General features: G+C 32.9%; 1 pseudogene; it reads left to right on the forward strand.

The window, feature by feature from the left end:
• Positions 1-1,027: 1,027 nt before the first annotated feature.
• LOC135586303 (alpha-galactosidase 1-like) lies at positions 1,028-18,423 on the forward strand (annotated as a pseudogene).
• The last annotated feature ends 614 nt before the right edge of the window (positions 18,424-19,037 follow it).

Raw genomic sequence — 19,037 nt, forward strand, 5'->3', positions numbered from 1 at the left:
GAGCGGGAACACCAACATGATGGCAGTGTCATTGGACGACTTCCAAGTGATTCTTGGAATGGAGTTCATGCACATGGCAAAGTTGGTGCTAATGCCGTTCTTGAACTCCCTGTGTATAATGGGAGGTGACGACCCCTGCGTGGTTCCCGTCTCTCGGAGAGGACCCAAGGAGCCCCAACACATATCGACATTACAACTGAAGAAAGGGGTGCGAAAAGGTGAATTAACATTCGTGGCTACTATGAAGCTAGAGCCACTCGACGAGAAGGCCATTCAAGAACCTGCTGTGGTGGCGAACATCCTGAAAGAGTTCAATGACGTTATGCCACCCGAGTTGCCGAAGACTCTTCCACCACGCAGAGGCGTGGATCATAGCATCGAGCTGGAGCTAAGAGTGAAACCTCCAGCGAGACCACCCTACCGCATGTCCTCGCCAGAGTTGGTGAAACTCATAAAGCAATTAGGCGAACTGCTAAGCAGTGGTCTTATCTGCAGCTCTAAAGCACCTTTCGGAGCTCCAATTCTCTTCCAGAAGAAACAAGATGGGAGCCTCCGACTATGCGTCAATTACCGAGCCCTTAATAAAGTGACAATGAAGAATAAGTATCCCATCCCACTCATCGCGGACTTGTTTGACCAGTTGGGCAAAGCCAAGTATTTCTTGAAACTCGACCTTCGGTTGGGGTATTGGCAGGTGCGCATCGCTGAAGGCGATGAAGCAAAGACTACCTGTGTGACCATGTATGGAGCGTTTGAGTTCTTGGTGATGCCTTTCAGCTTAACCAACGCTCCAGCTACATTCTGCACTCTCATGAACTAACCATTCGAGTATTTGGACAAGTTCGTGGTCGTCTACTTAGACGATATCGTCATATACAGCCAAACGCTCGAGGAGCATGTCCAGCACCTTCGGACAATTTTCAAGGTTCTCAGGGAGAACACTTTGTTCATAAAAAGGGAGAAATGCTACTTCGCCCAAACGGAGATCTTATTCTTGGGGCATCAAATCGATAATGGTTCCATTCGCATGGACAAATCAAAAGTGCAAGCAGTTGCAGAATGGCGAACTCCAAATAAGGTGCCAAAGTTGAGATCCTTCCTTGGTTTCGTCAACTACTATCGACGCTTCATAGCGGGGTACTCGAAGCATGCAACTCCACTAATAGAGTTACTGAAGAAAGAGCAGCCTTGGAAGTGGTCGGACAAATGTGAAATAGCATTCCAAGATCTGAAGGTTGCTATTATGGAAGAACCAGTGCTCAAATTACTAGACTATGGGGAACCTTTTGAAGTCCATATAGATGCTTCGGACTTCGCTATTGGGGGAGTACTCATGCAGGAGGGTCATCCGGTGGCCTACGAGAACCGCAAACTCAACGAGACCGAGTGGCGATATCTAATGCATGAGAAGGAGATGACAGTGGTGATCCACTGTCTGTGAGTTTGGCGACACTATCTCCTCAGGTCGCGATTTGTGCTGAGGACGGACAACATCGCTCTGAGCTATTTCCAAACTCAGAAGAAGCTCTCCCCAAAGCAAGCGCGATGACAGGACTTCCTAGCTGAATTTGATATGGCAATGGAGTATAAGCTTGGGAAGGCAAATGTCGTGGCCGATGCATTGAGTCGGAAAGTTGAGCATGTGAATGACGTACAATTGGAGGGCGGAGGCCAAGCAAGTCAATTACACTCCAACTTCCTTTCCAGGATCAGGGATAGACTGTATAGTGACCCCCAGGCAGTTATCCTGATGCAGCTCATCAAAGAAGGCAAGGCACAACGATTTTGGGTCCAGGAGGGACTCGTTTACACAAAAGGGAATAGGGTTTATGTTTCTCGAGTGGACAATTTGAGGCATGAACTCTTAAAAGAGTGTCACGATTCCCTTTGGGCTGGACACCCAAGCATTCACAGAGCGTTGGCTCTCGTGGAGAGGGCCTTCTACTGGCCGAAGATGGGGACTGATGCGGAGGAATATGTTCGAACATGCCTTGCCAACAAGACAAGGTGGAGCAGCAGAAGCCGGTGGGACTTTTGGAGCCGTTGCCCGTACCAGAAAGACCATGGGAGAGCATTTCCTTTGACTTCATATCAAGCTTGCCACTTGTAGGGAGACTCGGATCGATACTCGTGGTGGTCGATCGGTTTTCAAAGTATACAACTTTCATTGCTGCTCCCCTACACTGTTCAACAGAAGAGGTGGCCAAGCTAATGATGAAGGATGTGGTGAAGTATTGGGGAGTCCTGCATAATATCATTAGTGATCGAGACACTCAGTTCCTAGGACAATTCTGGACCGAGCTATTCAAATTGTTGGGGTCAAAGTTATACTTCTCCACAAGACTCCACCCCTAGACGGATGGCCAGACTGAAAGTATAAACTCGCTCCTAGAGCAATATCTTCGGCACTACGTGAGTGCCAACCAACGAGATTGGGTGAATCTGTTGGACATTGCCCAATTCTCCTACAACTTGCAGCGAAGCTCTGCATCCAACAAGAGCCCCTTCGAGATCATTACAGGACAACAACCGTCGACTCTACACACCATGACAATTTGGTATACTGGGAGTAGTCCGTCAGCCTACCATTTCGCAAAGGAGTGGCATCAAAATGCAGATATTGCGCGGGCATACTTGGAGAAGGCAGCAAAAAGGATGAAGAAGTGGGCAGACTTGGGAAGGCGACCGCAAGAGTTCAAAGTTGGCGATTTGGTGTTGGTAAAGCTCCAACCAGCATCACTTCAATTCTTTAGGAACAAAGTTCACAAAGGATTGGTGCGCAAGTATGAAGGGCCCTTCCCAATTATCAGCAGGGTAGGCAACGTCTCTTACAAGTTGCAACTGCCGGCGTGGTTCAAAATTTACAACGTTCTTCACGCCAGCAAGTTGAAACCATTCTGGCGGACCGTAAGATAAAGCTACCCAACGGAGCTGAGCAGACATAGTACTTGGTGAAGTGGCGAAAGCTTCCCCGAACTAAAGCAAGTTGGGAGCCTAAAGATGCCCTATGACATGAAGAAGCAATCATCAACAACTACCAACAAGCGTCGACGAGGGCATCGACAGTTTAAGTGGGGGAGAATGTCATGAACAATCATTGTGCACCTGCAACAACTCTATTCAACGAACCATTTGTCGCTCTCATCTACATGTACAGCTACTTGGCAGCCTGTTTTGCCTTGGTTTTGAGTCATTTTGCTTGTAAAAATATAATTTCGAACAAGCTGCAGCATTACAAAGCGATCGCTCACCGAACCGAGCAAAACCGCCCCAAAACAGCCCAAAACAACTCCGTTTTCTTATGCCGCAGGCTGATTTCTGGAATCCACCTCCGCTCACCAAAACATCAGCCATCTCAGCCCCTTGGAACCCCCCGGGTGGCACAAGGCAGTACTGGGCATTGAACACTCCTTCGTAAGTTCGCACGTTGCCTTGACGGGAACTTGTTGTCGTGCCCGGGACTCGGTGAGCAGCTTTTTGTGGGCTTGCAGCTATTCGTTCAACCTTCTAAAGCCCTTGTTTTCCCCCTCTCCCTCTTTTCTCTTGTGCACGCAAGGTGCTCGCTGAATTGCTTGTAAAGCTTTCCCTTTTCGCGAGACGTCGGGACTTGTCCGTCGCTCGTTCTTTGAACTAACCAACTTTCTCCTTTTATAGGTCCTTCGGGACCTGCGAGAGGTTACAAGTGGGCTGATCTTTGCGGACGCAAATCGCAAGGGCGAAGCGCGACTTAGGCAACGCAAGCTAAGTTCGCGTCTCGGCCGCAAGGGTGCCTCACACTTTAGGCAATTCCAGCTAAGGCCGTGACAGAAGGCCAACCACCCTTTTATAGTTTCACTCCTTTTGACGGGCTTAGGAGACAACCCTTACAAAATTTTCTCTCCTCTCTTGAAAGATCAAAACTTGGAAGAAAAGAGGGAGGAGAATTTCTAACCTTTACAACACTTTTAAGCTCTACAAATCACAAAGTAAGATTGGATTTTCGGTGCCCTTTCATCCAAGAAAGGGTGAGGTATATATAGGCCCCAAACTGGTTTGAATTTGGAGCTAAAAAATGTCATCTCCCGGATTTTCGGGGTCCTGGCGGTACTATCGCCAGACTAGGTGGTACGACCACCTAACAGAGCTCGGAGACCGAGCTCTAGCGGTGCCACCGCCTGATTGGGCTAGTTCCACCGCCCAGTCTCGCTCAGAGATTGAGCCCAGGTGGTGCCACCACCTGACCTAGGCGGTTGTACCGCCTAGCTTTCCTAGGAGACGGAGCTCCTGGGTGGTGCCACCGCCGGCCAGGAAATCTGGGTCCGAATGGGCTGATCCATTCGACCCAATTTGGGTCTGTCAAGGGCCCAATTGCCCCCAGATTAAGTTAATGGGATCACCTCCCATTCCTAGCTTAATCTACATACTAACTATGAAATTTCTTAAGACATTTACTATAACATGCTCCGGTGTGTCAATCACTTCTTCCGGTGAGTTTCCAGCGAACATCCGACGAACCCTCGGTGATGCTCCAACGGACTTCCGACAAACTCCTGGACTTGCGACGATCCACTTGGTGAGTTCTGACGAGCTTCTTTGGCACGCTCTTGGACTTCTCGGATTTGTTCCCGTAAAACCTCCGACGACCGTCCGGACTTCCATTAAACTCTCAAACCCCCAATGTGATCATGGTTTTGACTCCGTCAACTCCTAGTGCATGTCTTACTTCCATCGTAGTTAATCCTGCACATGTAAAACAAACTTCGATCTAGAGAATTAATACTAAGCATTAATCAAGTTGTCCGACATGTCATTGGTCCCTCAACGCTTCGTCCGATTCTTCAGTGCATCGTCCTCTTCTGCGGCCTATTGCCCAATCGGCCAGTTGACTCCGCAACTCCGATATCCTTGGTGCAATACCTGCTCTTCTTGGCCCGATGCCCGAGTCCATGGCCCGAAGCCTTCTGTTGATACGTCGACTGATCCATCGACCCAACGTCCAATCTTCTGACATGTTCCTCCGGCCCAACATGATTTTTCCTGCTTTAATTGTCTCATCCTGATCGAAGCATCCTACGTCACTCAAAACACATATTAAAATATAAACATAATTATCAATTGGTTTCATCATCAAAATACAAGATTCAACAAGTTGTATATTGTTGGTTGCTGCAGCATGCAACACTGGAGAAGAGGTTCGTGAACGAACTGAAAGCTGACGTGCACCACCATTCCTACGAGATGTTTCTATTGACACCTCTTACACTATCAGAAGAGTATGAATCGAAAGTCTAGTCACTACTTGGATGAATAAATACATGTACAAATTTGATGCTTGAATTTACTAGTATTTTAATAAAGTAGAGGGCTCGTAGGATGAATAAATTTATGTACAAATTCAATACTTGAATTTGATGGTATTTTAATGAAATTGAGGAACACAAGCTTTTTTATTCATAACTTGTTTCCCCCAAGAAATCGCATACTGTGACATCCCTTTTCATGCGCGTGAGCTGCAGTTCCAATCGGGGATCAACTTTAACGTTCGAAGATCAAGCGACGAGCGAGTGGGTTGCGGGGATCCCATTCCATCCCTGTGCCGTGCCACGACAACCTCTGTAACAAAATGCCGAGGAGTCATCCCGCCATCGTACACGTCCCACTAATCCTCTGTTTAATATATGTATTTTATTTCTTGAATCCTTCGCTGGACATCAAAATGTGTTACAGATTATTCTTGAATTGCGTGCTTATAATTTTCTACTTGCAAGCATTATAGGATAATAAAGTACATAGTATTTTAGGAACTTATTTGCTGATTTGATCACTCTTCGTCTGGTTTTGACTTTGATAGGGCAATTTGGTCGCTAAGAAGTCAACATTCCCCTCAGGCATAAAGGATTTAGAATCATAATAATATAATATAAAAATGGTTGAAACTTGGGATCTATAGTGATGCTGGGTAATATTGTTAGCTCATATATGCCAAGTATTTGAATTATATGTGTATTATGTTGAAGTCTATTACTGCTAATGAGATCATCTGAGTCATTGTAATTTATGTCATGTCATTACTTAATCATCCATGCTTGCAGAACTATTGTGTTCTTTTCTGATGCGACTATTGCTGCGAGGAAAAAAAAAAGAAAACGAATGTATTTATGTCTAGATTTTGTAGACATAAATTTTATAATTTAGAATCATAATAATATAATATAAAAAATATTAATATTAATATTTATAATTTAGAATAATGATAAATCATATCATAATTTATCATGATTTAGAATCCATCGATCATGATGTCTGTTTTTTGTTACATTAAGTTATTTTAGATAGATTTTTAGTATGTTAGTAAATCTCACCCTAAGATGTCATAAATTAATGGTATTGGTGAGTATGACTCATTAAATTTTTATAGATAATAATTATAAATTTATATGCATAAATAAAAATTACAAAATATAATAATTATATTTTTAATTAATAATAGATATAAGATATTTTTTTAATTATTTTATAATTTATGAAATCATATTGAGATCATAATCTTTATTATTGATAGAGTCATGATAATAATTTATAATTTAAAATTATAACATTATATTCTCAAAATATCAATAAGATCTTGATAATCTTATCTCAAAGATATCTATATTATTTCATAATTTAGAAAATCAAGTTCTTTATTATTGATAGAATCATGATAATATATTATTATAAATTCTATAATTTATAATCATAATAATATAATATTCAAAAATTAAGGAGACCATGATAAATCATATCATGTTTATCATGATTTAGAATCAATCGATTGTGATTTTGGTTCTTTGTTACACTAAGTCTTCTAAAGAGATTTTCAGTATGACTACAAATTTTTATTGATAATGATTATAAATTTATATGCAGAAATAAAAATTATAAAAATATATTAATTATATATTTTATTTTAAAAAATAATTATAAAAATATTTATTAAATTATTTCATAATTTCGAAAATTATTTTGAGATCTAATCTTTATTATTGATAAAATTAAGATAATATTTTATAATTTAAAATTATAATAATATATTCTCCAAATATCTATGAGATCATGATAATCTTATCTCAATGATATCGATATTATTTCATAATTTAGAAAAACATGTTCTTTATTATTGATAGAATCATAATAATATATTATTTATAAATTTTATAATTTAAGATTATGATAATATAATATTAAAATATTAAGAAGATCGTGAAAAATCATATCATGGTTTATCATGATTTAGAATCCTTTTATCATGATCTCGATTCTTTATTATACTAACTCATTCTAAAGAGATTTTTGGTATGAATATGAAGCTTACATTAAGACATCATAAATTAGCGGTAGACTCATTAATTTTTTATTGATAATGATTATAAATTTATATGTACAAATAAACATTATAAAAATATAATAATTATATATTTTATTTCAAAAATAATTATAAAAAATATTTATCAAATTATTTCATAATTTCATAAATCATTTTGAGTTCTAATCTTTATCATTGATATAATCAAGATAATATTTTATAATTTAAATTATAATAATACATTCTCAAAATATCGATAAGATCATGATAATCTTATCTATAATTTATAATCTTATCTCAATGATTATCATGATAAATCTTAAGTAGATCATGATAAATCATATCATGGTTTATCATTATTTAGAATCCCTTAATCATTATCTCGATTTTTTTTTTACACTAACTCATTCTAGAGAGATTTTTGGTATGGATATAAAGCTCACCCTAAGATATCATTAATTAAAGGTACCGATTAGTATGACTCACTAAATTTATATTGATAATGATTATAAATTTATATGAATAAATAAAAATTATAAAATATAATAATTATATTTTTTATTTAAAAATTATAAAAAATATATTAATTTATTCCATAATTTCGGAAATCATGTTGAGATCTAATCTTTATTATTTATAAAATCAAGATAATATTTTATATTTTAAATTATAATAATATATTCTCCAAATATCTCTAAGATCATGATAATCTTATATCAATGATATCTATATTATTTCATAATTTAGAAAAACATGTTCTTCATTATTGATCGAATCATTATAATATATTATTATAAAATTTATGATTTAATATTATGATAATATAATATTAAAATATTAAGGAGATCGTGAAAAATCATATCATAGTTTATCATGATTTAGAATACTTTGATCATGAACTCGATTCTTTGTTAAACTATCTAATTCTAGATAGATTTTTGGTATAAATATAAAGCTCACCATTATGAATTAATGGTACTATTGAGTATGACTTACTAAATTTTTATTGATAATAATTATAAATTTATATGCACAAATAAAAATATAAAAAATATAATAATTATATATTTTTATTTAAAAAATAATTATAAAAAAAATATTTATTAAATTATTTCATAAATTCAGAAACCTTTTTGAGATCTAATCTTTATCATTAATATAATCAAGATAATATTTTATATTTTAAAATGATAATAATATATTCTCAAAATATCGATAAGATCGTGGTAATCTTATCTCAATGATATAGATATCATTTCATAATTTAGAAAAACATATTCTTTATTATTGATAGAATCATGGTAATATATTATTATAAATTCTATAATTTAGAATTATGATCATATAATATCAAAATATTAAAGAGATCATGATAAACCATGATTTATAATCACTTGATCATGATCACGATTTTTTGTTATACTAACTCATTCTAAAATTTTAATAATAATAATAAAAATTTATATGCACAAATAAATATTATAAAAATAAAATAATTATATTTTTTAAAAAACAAAATATTTATATAAAAAAAATATTTATTAAATTAGTTCATGATTTTGGAAATCTTTTTGAGATCTAATCTTTATCAATGATATAATCAAGATAATATTTTATAATTTAAAATTATAATAATATATTCTCAAAATATCGATGAGATCGTGATAATCTTATCTCATTGATATCTATATTATTTCATAATTTAGAAAAATATATTCTTTATTATTCATAGAATCATGATAAAATATTATTATAAATTCTATAATGATGATTGTGATAATATAATGATAAAATATTAAGGAGATCGTGATAATCCCTTGATCATGATCACAATTTTTTATTATAATAACTCATTCTAGAGAGATTTTTTGTATTGATATAAAGCTCACCCTAAGAGATCATTAATTCCGATGAGTATAACTCACTAAATTTTTATTAATAATGATTATAAATTTATATGCACAAATAAAAATTATCAAAATATAATAATTATATATGTTATTAAAAAAATAATTATAAAAATATTTATTAAAATATTTAATAATTTCATAAATCATTTTGACATCTAATTTTTATTATGAATATTATTAATATAATATTTTATAATTTAAAATTATAATAATATATCCTCAAAATATCTATGAGATCGTGATAATCTTATCTCAATAATATCAATATTATTTCATAATTTAGAAAAATATAATCTTTATTATTGATAGAATCATGATAATATATTATTATAAATTTTATAATTCAAGATTCTGATAATAAAATATCAAAATATTAAGGAGATCGTAATAAAACATATCATAGTTTATCATGATTTAGAATCCCTTAATCATGATCTCGATTTTTTGTTACACTAACTCATTCTAGAGAGATTTTTGGTAATGGATATAAAACTCACCCTAAGATGTCATCAAGTACCAATAATTATCACTCACTAAATTTTTATTGATAATGATTATAAATTATTTTGAGATCTAATCTTTATTATTGATAGAATAAAGATAATATTTTATAATTTAAAATTATAATAATATATTCGTAAAATATTTATGTGATCGTGATAATCTTATGTCAATAATATATATATTATTTAATAATTTAGAAAAACCTGTTCATTATTATTGATAGAATCTATAATTTAGGATTATGATAATATAATATTAAAATATTAAGAAGATCATTATAAATCATATCATGATTTAGAATCTCTTAATCATAATCTCGATTCTTTGTTACATTAACTCATTCTAGAGAGATTTTTGGTAATGGATATAAAATTCACCCTAAGACATGATGAATTAATGGCACCGATGCACTAAATTTTTATTTATAATAATTATAAATATATATGAACAAATAAACATATAATGATTATATATTTTATTTTAAAAATAATTATAAAATATTTATTAAATGATTTTATAATTTCATAAATCATTTTGAGGTATAATCTTTATTATTAATAGAATTAAGATAATATTTTATAATTTAGAATTATAATAATATATTCTCAAAATATCTATGAGATCGTTATATATATATATATATGTTATTTCATAATTTAGAAAACATATTATTATTGATAGAATCTATAATTTAGGATTATGATAATATAATATTAAAATATTAAGAAAATCATGATAAATCATATCATGGTTTATCATGATTTAGAATCTCTTAATCGTGATCTCGATTCTTTGTTACATTAATTCATTTTAGAGAGATTTTTGGTAATGGATATAAAACTCACCCTAAGACATCATGAATTAACGGTACTGATGATTATCACTCACTAATTTTTATTGATAATGATTATAAATTTATATGCATAAATAAAAATATAAAAAAATAATTATATATTTTATTTAAAAAAAAATATTTATAAAAATATTTATTAAATTATTTCATAATTTCAAAAATCATTTGAGATCTAATCTTTATTATTTATAGAATCAAAATAATATTTTATAATTTAAAATTATAATAATATATTCTCAAAATATCTATGATATCGTGATAATCTTTTCTCAATGATATATATATTATTTCATAATTTAAAAAACATGTTCTTTATTATTATAAATTTATAATTTAAGATTATGATAATATAATATTAAAATATTAAGAACATCGTTATAAATCTAATTGTTTATCATGATTTAGAATCTCTGATCTCGATTATTTGTTACACTAACTTATTCTAGAGAGATTTTCGGTATGGATAAAAAGCTAAATGTAAGACATCATGATTTAATGGTACCAATGAGTATGACTCACTAAAATTTTATTTATAATGATTATAAATTTATATGCACAAATAAATTTTATAAAAATATTTATTAAATTATTTCATAATTTCAAAAATCATTTTGAGATCTAATCTTTATTATTGATATAATCAAGATAATATTTTATAATTTGAAATTTTAATAAAATATGCTTAAAATATCTATTAGATCTTGATAATCTTATCTTAATGATATCTATACTATTTCATAATTTAAAAAATATTTTCTTTATTATTGATATAATCATGATAATATATTATTATCAAATCTATAATTTAGGATTATGATAATATAATATTAAAATTTAAGGAGATCGTGATAAATCATATCATGGTTTATCATCATTTAGAATCTCTTAATCGTGATCTCGATTCTTTTATACATATCTCAGATTTTTTGTATGGATATAAAGCTCACCCTAAGACATCTTGAATTAACAGTACCGTTGAGTATGACTCACTAAATTTTTATTGATAATGATTATAAATTTATATGCACAAATAAAAATTATTAAAATATTTATTAAAATATTTCATAATTTCGAAAATCATTTTGAGATCTAATCTTTATTATTTATATACTCAAAATAATATTTTATAATTTAAAATTTTAATAATATATTATTAAAATATCTATGAGATCGTGATAATCTTATCTCAATGATATCTATATTATTTCGTAATTTAGAAAAACATATTCTTTATTATTGATAGAATCATGATAATATATTATTATCAATTCTATAATTTAGGATTATGATAATATAATATTAAAATATTAAGGAGATCGTGATAAATCATATCGGAAATCTTTTTTAGATCTAATCTTTATTATCATATCGGAAATCTTTTTGAGATCTAATCTTTATTATTGATGTAATCAAGATAATATTTTATAATTTAAAATTATAATAATATATTCTAAAAATATCTATTAGATTGTAATAATCTTATCGATATCTTTCCTAACAGAAAATCCCTATCAATACTAAGGTGTCCTCGCTATAATGCTCTCTACGTTGGTGATGATCGATGGTGATGTTGTGTATTGATTGGCCTCCAAGCAAGACCGACCGATGAATCATGGGCTTGGGATGACTCATGTTTTTTTTTTTTCTTTTTTGATAGATTCATGTAAATTTTTCTAATCATAAGATGTACTTTAAGAGTAGTTGGAACACTGGAATCACTTCACTTTTATTGCGATATTAATGAGACTATATTGATGTGTTTTCTCCAATAAAAAATAAATAGATCGGTTTATGACATGCTAGTGATGCTTTGTTTCGGTGTTATAGCGGATGCATTGGTGTCTACTGGGCTTGCTAAATTTGGATATCAATATGTCAACATAGGTATGCCTCTCACAACTTCACTCACAATTTCATTTTCTTTAGATTTGGAGAGAGTGGACATGCAGATGATTGTTGGGTTGAGCATGATCGAGATTCAACGGTTTGTAAATGAGTTTTTATTGACTGGTTTATGATATGATGCATCAAGTGTATTACTCATAAATACTTCAAGGCATCTGTTTTAGTGTTTTATCAACTTTCATGGTCATTCATGGATGCTTCTAGGGTTATATGGTGCCAAAAAGGTTGACGTTTCCATCAGGAATCAAAGCTCTCGCGGATTATGTTCATGGCAAGGGGCTTAAACTTGGTATTTATTTGGATGCAAGGTAAGTCTAGCGGAACAATGAATCTTGATTATCTCTTCATGATTGTCTCTCGATTTGTGAGTTCTTGAAACAAGACTTATTGGGCATTGTAGGTACCGAACATGCAACCAGATGATGCCAGGTTCGTTTGGTCATGAGCAGAAAGATTCTGAAACTTTTGCTTCATGGTTGAGCATGCATGGTCGAACTATTGAAGCTTTCTCTGATACGAATTAACTTGCTGATTATCGCAAGTACGACAACTGTAACAATGATGATTTGAAATCAATGAAGTGGTAAGGTTTTCTTTTTTTTCATCTCGGTGAGATTTTGTGTGTGCCACTGAAACAAGGAAGAACTGTCGATGTAGGTATCCTGAGATGACTCCAGCTTTGATGAGAACAGGCAGACTAATTTTTGTCTCTCTATATGAAAGGTAAAAAAGGAAAAGAATATTAGAGAATATGAGCAAACAATCCTTACTTCTTCATTGATCGATTCTGCTCTTGTTCTCTCTGATTCAGGGGAGACATGCACCCGGCTCTTTAGACTGACAAGTTGGGGAATAGTTGGAGAACAACTTTGGAAATAAATGATTCATGGGAAAGGTACGGTCGTTCATCTTTGTTTCTTCTTGATGTTCTTGTGTGGCATAATGTGTGTTGTTTCTTTATGTTGCAGTATGGTCAGAATGAAGTTTACATTGAGCATGCAAGGCCCGGTAGTTGGAATGGTAAGTGCTTGCATAATTAGTCGGTCTATAGATCCCGGGCCGCTTCCAAGGTAGAATAACTCTTTCTCTCTCTCTCTACGGGTCGCTTCCAAGGTAGCATAACTCTTTTTCTCTCTCTCTCTCTACGAGCCGCTTCCAAGGTAGCATAACTCTTTCTCTCTCTCTCTCTCTTTATCTTTCTGCATGGTGAAGATTCTATTTACATATTGCTCCACTCCAATCCATTCCATCCTTAGAGGCTCTCTTATTATCGGTTGTGATGTAAGTGATGTAAGGAGCATGACCAAGGAAACCTTGGCTATTCGGCAACGAGGAAGTGATTGCTGTAAACCAAGGTAGGCATATGCAACGAATTCAATGGGGCTCTCATGAACATGGCTTTCACATATGGTTTGTTTTCTGATGAATAGATCCTCTCGGTGTTCAAGCGAAGAAGCTGCGAATGGATGGAGATCATCCCATGAACCACGCAAGTCCTGAGATCATTGAAGTTATGACCTCTCTCTGGATACAAAATTGTAGTCGTTCTATTGAACCGTTTCCCTGAATTCAGAACCATCATAGCCTAATGGGACGACATCGGTCTTCCACCAAACACAATTGTGGAAGGTATTCCAAATGCTTCGCCATCTTCTCCTATACATTGTAGTCACCGATTGATAGTTGTAGTTAACATTGTTGTACATTATTGGTTGTTGCAGTATGCGACACTGGAGAAGAGGTTTGTGAACGAACTGAGAGTCGACGTGCATCACCATGCCTGCAAGATGTTCCTGTTGACGTCTCTTACACTATCAGAAGAGGATGAACCGAAAGTCTAGTCACTTCTCGGATGAATAAATACATCAAATTCGATGTTTGAATTTATTGGTATTTTGATGGTATTTTAATGAAATTGAGGAATACGAGCTTTTTTTATTCATGACTTATTTCCCCTAAGAATTTTATTAATGAAATAAAGGTAGTCATAGTAAGCGTAATGTGTTACATACTATTCTTGAATTACGTGCTAATTTTCGAAGCATTATAGGATAAAGTATTTTAGGAACTTATTTGCAGATTTGATCACTCTTCATTTGGTTTTGATTTTGATAGGGAATTTTTTAAGCAATAATAAAGTACATAGTATTTTAGGAAGTTATTTGCAGATTTGATCACTCTTCATTTGGTTTTGATTTTGATAGGGCAATTTGGTTGTTAAGAAGTTAATATGCCAAATATTTGAATTCTATTCTTTGTTAGAGATTTTAGGTATGTTAATAAATCTCGATGTCATAAATTATAAATAATTGTAAATTTATAATTATAAATTTATTGATAATAATTATAAATTTATATGAATAAATAAAAATCATAAAATATAATAATTATATTTTTAATTAATAATAGATATAAAATATTTTTTTAATTATTTCATGATTTATGAAATCATATTGAGATCATAATCTTTATTATTGATCATGACAATAATTTATAATTTAAATATAATAAAATATTCTTAAAATATTGATAAAATCTTGATAATCTTATCTTAAAGATATTTATATTTTTTCATAATTTAGAAAATAAATATCTTTATTATTGATAGAATTATGATAATATATTATTATAAATTCTATAATTTAGGATCATGATAAGATAACATTAAAAAATTAATGAGACCATGATAAATCATATTATGTTTATCATGATTTAGAATTAATCGATTGTGATCTTGGTTCTTTGTAACACTAAGTCTTCTAAAAAGATTTTCGGTATGGTTATAAATTTTTATTAATAATGATTATAAATTTATATGCACAAATAAAAATTATAAAAATATAATAATTATATATTTTATCTAAAAAATAATTATAAAAATATTTATTAAATTATTTCATAATTTCAAAATTTATTTTGAGATCTAATATTTATTATTGATAAAATCAAGATAATATTTTATAATTTAAAATTATAATAATATATTTTCCAAATATCTCTGAGATTATGATAATTTTATCTCAATGATATCGATATTATTTCATTATTTAGAAAAACTTGTTTTTTATTATTGATAGAATCATAATAATATATTATTATAAATTTTATAATTTAAATTATGATAATATAATATTAAAATATTCAGAAGATCGTGATAAATCATATCATAGTTTATTATAATTTAGAATCCTTTTATCGTGCTCTTGATTCTTTACTACACTAACTTATTCTAGAGAGATTTTTGGTATTGTTATAAAGCTTACCCTAAGACATCATGAATTAACTGTATCGAGTAAGACTCATTAATTTTTTTATTAATAATGATTATAAATTTATATGCACAAATCAGTTTGGTGATTGCGGTGGTGATGTTGTGTAGCCAACGCTTGATTGACATCGAAGCAAGACCGATCATCGAGCGTCGGAATCTTCTCGTGAATGGGCTAGGGATGACTCCTCCCAAGGGGTATGTTTTTTTTTTTTGTATTTGATAGATTCATGTAAATTTTTCTGATCATAAGATGTACTTTAAGAGCAGTTGGAACACTTGGAATTACTTTTATTGTGATATCAACGAGACTATAATTAGAGAATAAGGTACAAATATATTGATGGGTTTTCTCCAACAAAAAATTAGATCGGTTTATGACATGTCAGTGATGCTTTGTTTCGGTGTTATAGCAAATGCATTGGTGTCTACTGGGCTTGCTAAACTTGGATATCTGATATGTCAACATAGGTACAAATATATTGATGGGTTTTCTCCAACAAAAAATTAGATCGGTTTATGACATGTCAGTGATGCTTTGTTTCGGTGTTATAGCAAATGCATTGGTGTCTACTGGGCTTGCTAAACTTGGATATCGATATGTCAACATAGGTATGCCTCTCACAACCTCACTCACAATTTCATTTTCTTTAGATTTAGAGAGAATAAATCTAATGAATTGTCTATGGCATGGACATGCAGATGATTGTTGGGCTGAGCATGATCACGATTCAACGGTTTGTAAATGGGTTTTTATTGACTGGTTTATGATATGATGCATCAAGTGTATTGCTCATAAATACTTAAAGGCATCTGTTTTAGTGTTTCATCAACTCTCATGGTCATTCATGGATGCTTCAAAGGTTATATGGTGCCAAAATGGTTGACGTTTCCATTAGGAATCAAAGCTCTCGCGGATTATGTTCATGGCAAGGGGCTTAAACTTGGTATTTACTCAGACGCAGGGTAAGTCTAGCGGAACAATGAATCATGATCATCTCTTCCTGATTGTCCCGATTTGTGAGTTCTTGAAATAAGACTTGTCCGGCATTGCAGGCACCGAACATGCAACCAGACGATGCCAGGTTCGCTTGGTCATGAGCAGAAAGATGCTGAAACTTTTACTTCATGGGTGAGCATGCGTGGTCGAACTGTCGAAGCTTTCTCTGATACGAATTAGCTTGCTGATTCTTCTTATTCTTGTACCAGGGTATTGATTACCTCAAGTACGACAACTGTAACAATGATGATTTGAAACCGATGAAGCGGTAAGTTTTTCTCTTTTTTTTCGTCTCGGTGAGATTTCATGTGTGCCACTGAAACAAGGAAGAACTATCGATGTAGGTATCCCGAGATGACTCGAGCTTTGATGAGAACAGGCAGACCAATTTTCGTCTCTCTATGTGAATGGTAAAAAAGAAAAGGAATACTAGAGAATATGAGCAAACAATCCTTGCTTCTTCGTTGACCGACTCTGCTCTTGTTCTCTCTGATTCAGGGGAGACATGCACCCAGCTCTTTGGGCTGACAAGTTGGGGAATAGTTGGAGAACAACTTTCGACATAAACGATTCATGGGAAAGGTACGGTCGTTCATCTTTGTTTCTTCTTGATGTTCTTGTGTGGCATAATGTGTGTTGTTTCTTTATGTTGCAGTATGGTCTCGAGGGTAGATCAGAATGAAGTTTACGCTGAGCATGCAAGGCCCAGCGGTTGGAATAGTAAGTGCCTGCATAATTAGCCTATCCCATCATTTTTTGTGCAAGACGTCTGACATGTCGGCTTACGTCTATAGATCCAGACATGCTCGAAGTTGGAAATGGTGGTATGAGTAACGATGAGTACATGGTATGAGTAACGATGAGTACATTGTGCATTTTAGCTCTAGGCTGCTTCAAAGGTAGCATAACTCTCTCTCTCTCTCTCTCTCTCTCTCTCTCTCTCATTATCTTTCTGCGTGGTAAAGATTCTATTTATATATTGCTCCACTCTAATCCATCCTCGCAGGCTCCTCTTATTATCGGTTGTGATGTAAGGAGCATGACCAAGGAAACCTTGGCTATCCTTGGCAACGAGGAAGTGATTGCTGTAAACCAAGGTAGGCATATGCGACGAGTTCGATGGGGCTCTCATGATCATGGCTTTCACATATGGTTTGTTTTCTCATGTTCAAGCGAAGAAGGTGCGAAAGTATGGAGATCACGAGGTTAGTAATTGGCACTGCAAGTTGTTCTCACATTCTGTCATCCCATGAAGCACGCAAGTTCTGAGATCATGGAAGTTTGGATGCAGGTTTGGGCAGGACCTCTCTCTGGATACAGAACTGTAGTCGTTCTGTTGAACCGCTCCCCTGAATTCAGAACCATCACAGCCCAATGGGATGACATCGGTCTTCCTCCAAACATGGTTGTAGAAGTCAGAGATCTTTGGAAGGTACTCTAAATGTTTTGCCATTTTCTCCTACACATTTTAGTCATCGATTGACATTTGTAGTTAACACGGTTGTACATTATTGGTTGTAGCATGCGACACTGGAGAAGAGGTTCGTGAACGAATTGTGAGTCGACGTGCACCACCATGCTTGCAAGATGTTCCTGTTGACACCTCTTACACTATCAGAGAGGATAAACCGAAAGTCTAGTCACTGCTCGGATGAATAAATACATGTACAAATTCGATGCTTGAATTTATTGGTATTTTAATAAAGTAGATGGCTCGTAGGATGAATAAATTCATGTACAAATTCGATGCTTGAATTTGATGGTATTTTAATGAAATTGAGGAATACGAGCGTTTTTTATTCATGATTTGTTTCCCTTATGAAATTGCATACTGTGATATTCCTTTTCATGCGCGTGAGTTACAGTTCCGATTGGGTATCGATTTTAACGTTCGAAGATCTCGCGACGAGCGAGTGGGTTGCGGGGATCACTCTTCATTTGATCACCAATGATATCGATATTATTTCATAATTTAGAAAAACATGTTCTTTATTATTGTTAGAATCATAATAATATATTATTACAAATTTTATAATTTAAGATTATGATAATATAATATTAAAATATTCAGATCGTGATAAATCATATCATAGTTTATTATAATTTAGAATCCCTTTATCTCGAATCTTTACTACACTAACTCATTCTAGAGAGATTTTTGGAATGGTTATAAAGCTTACCCTAAGACAAGACATCATGAATTAACGGTATCGAGTATGACTCACAAATAAATATTAATTATATATTTTATTTCAAAAATAATTATAAAAAAT

This window comes from Musa acuminata, chromosome BXJ2-8 (assembly GCF_036884655.1).
Source record: "Musa acuminata AAA Group cultivar baxijiao chromosome BXJ2-8, Cavendish_Baxijiao_AAA, whole genome shotgun sequence".
Classification (NCBI taxonomy): domain Eukaryota; kingdom Viridiplantae; phylum Streptophyta; class Magnoliopsida; order Zingiberales; family Musaceae; genus Musa; species Musa acuminata.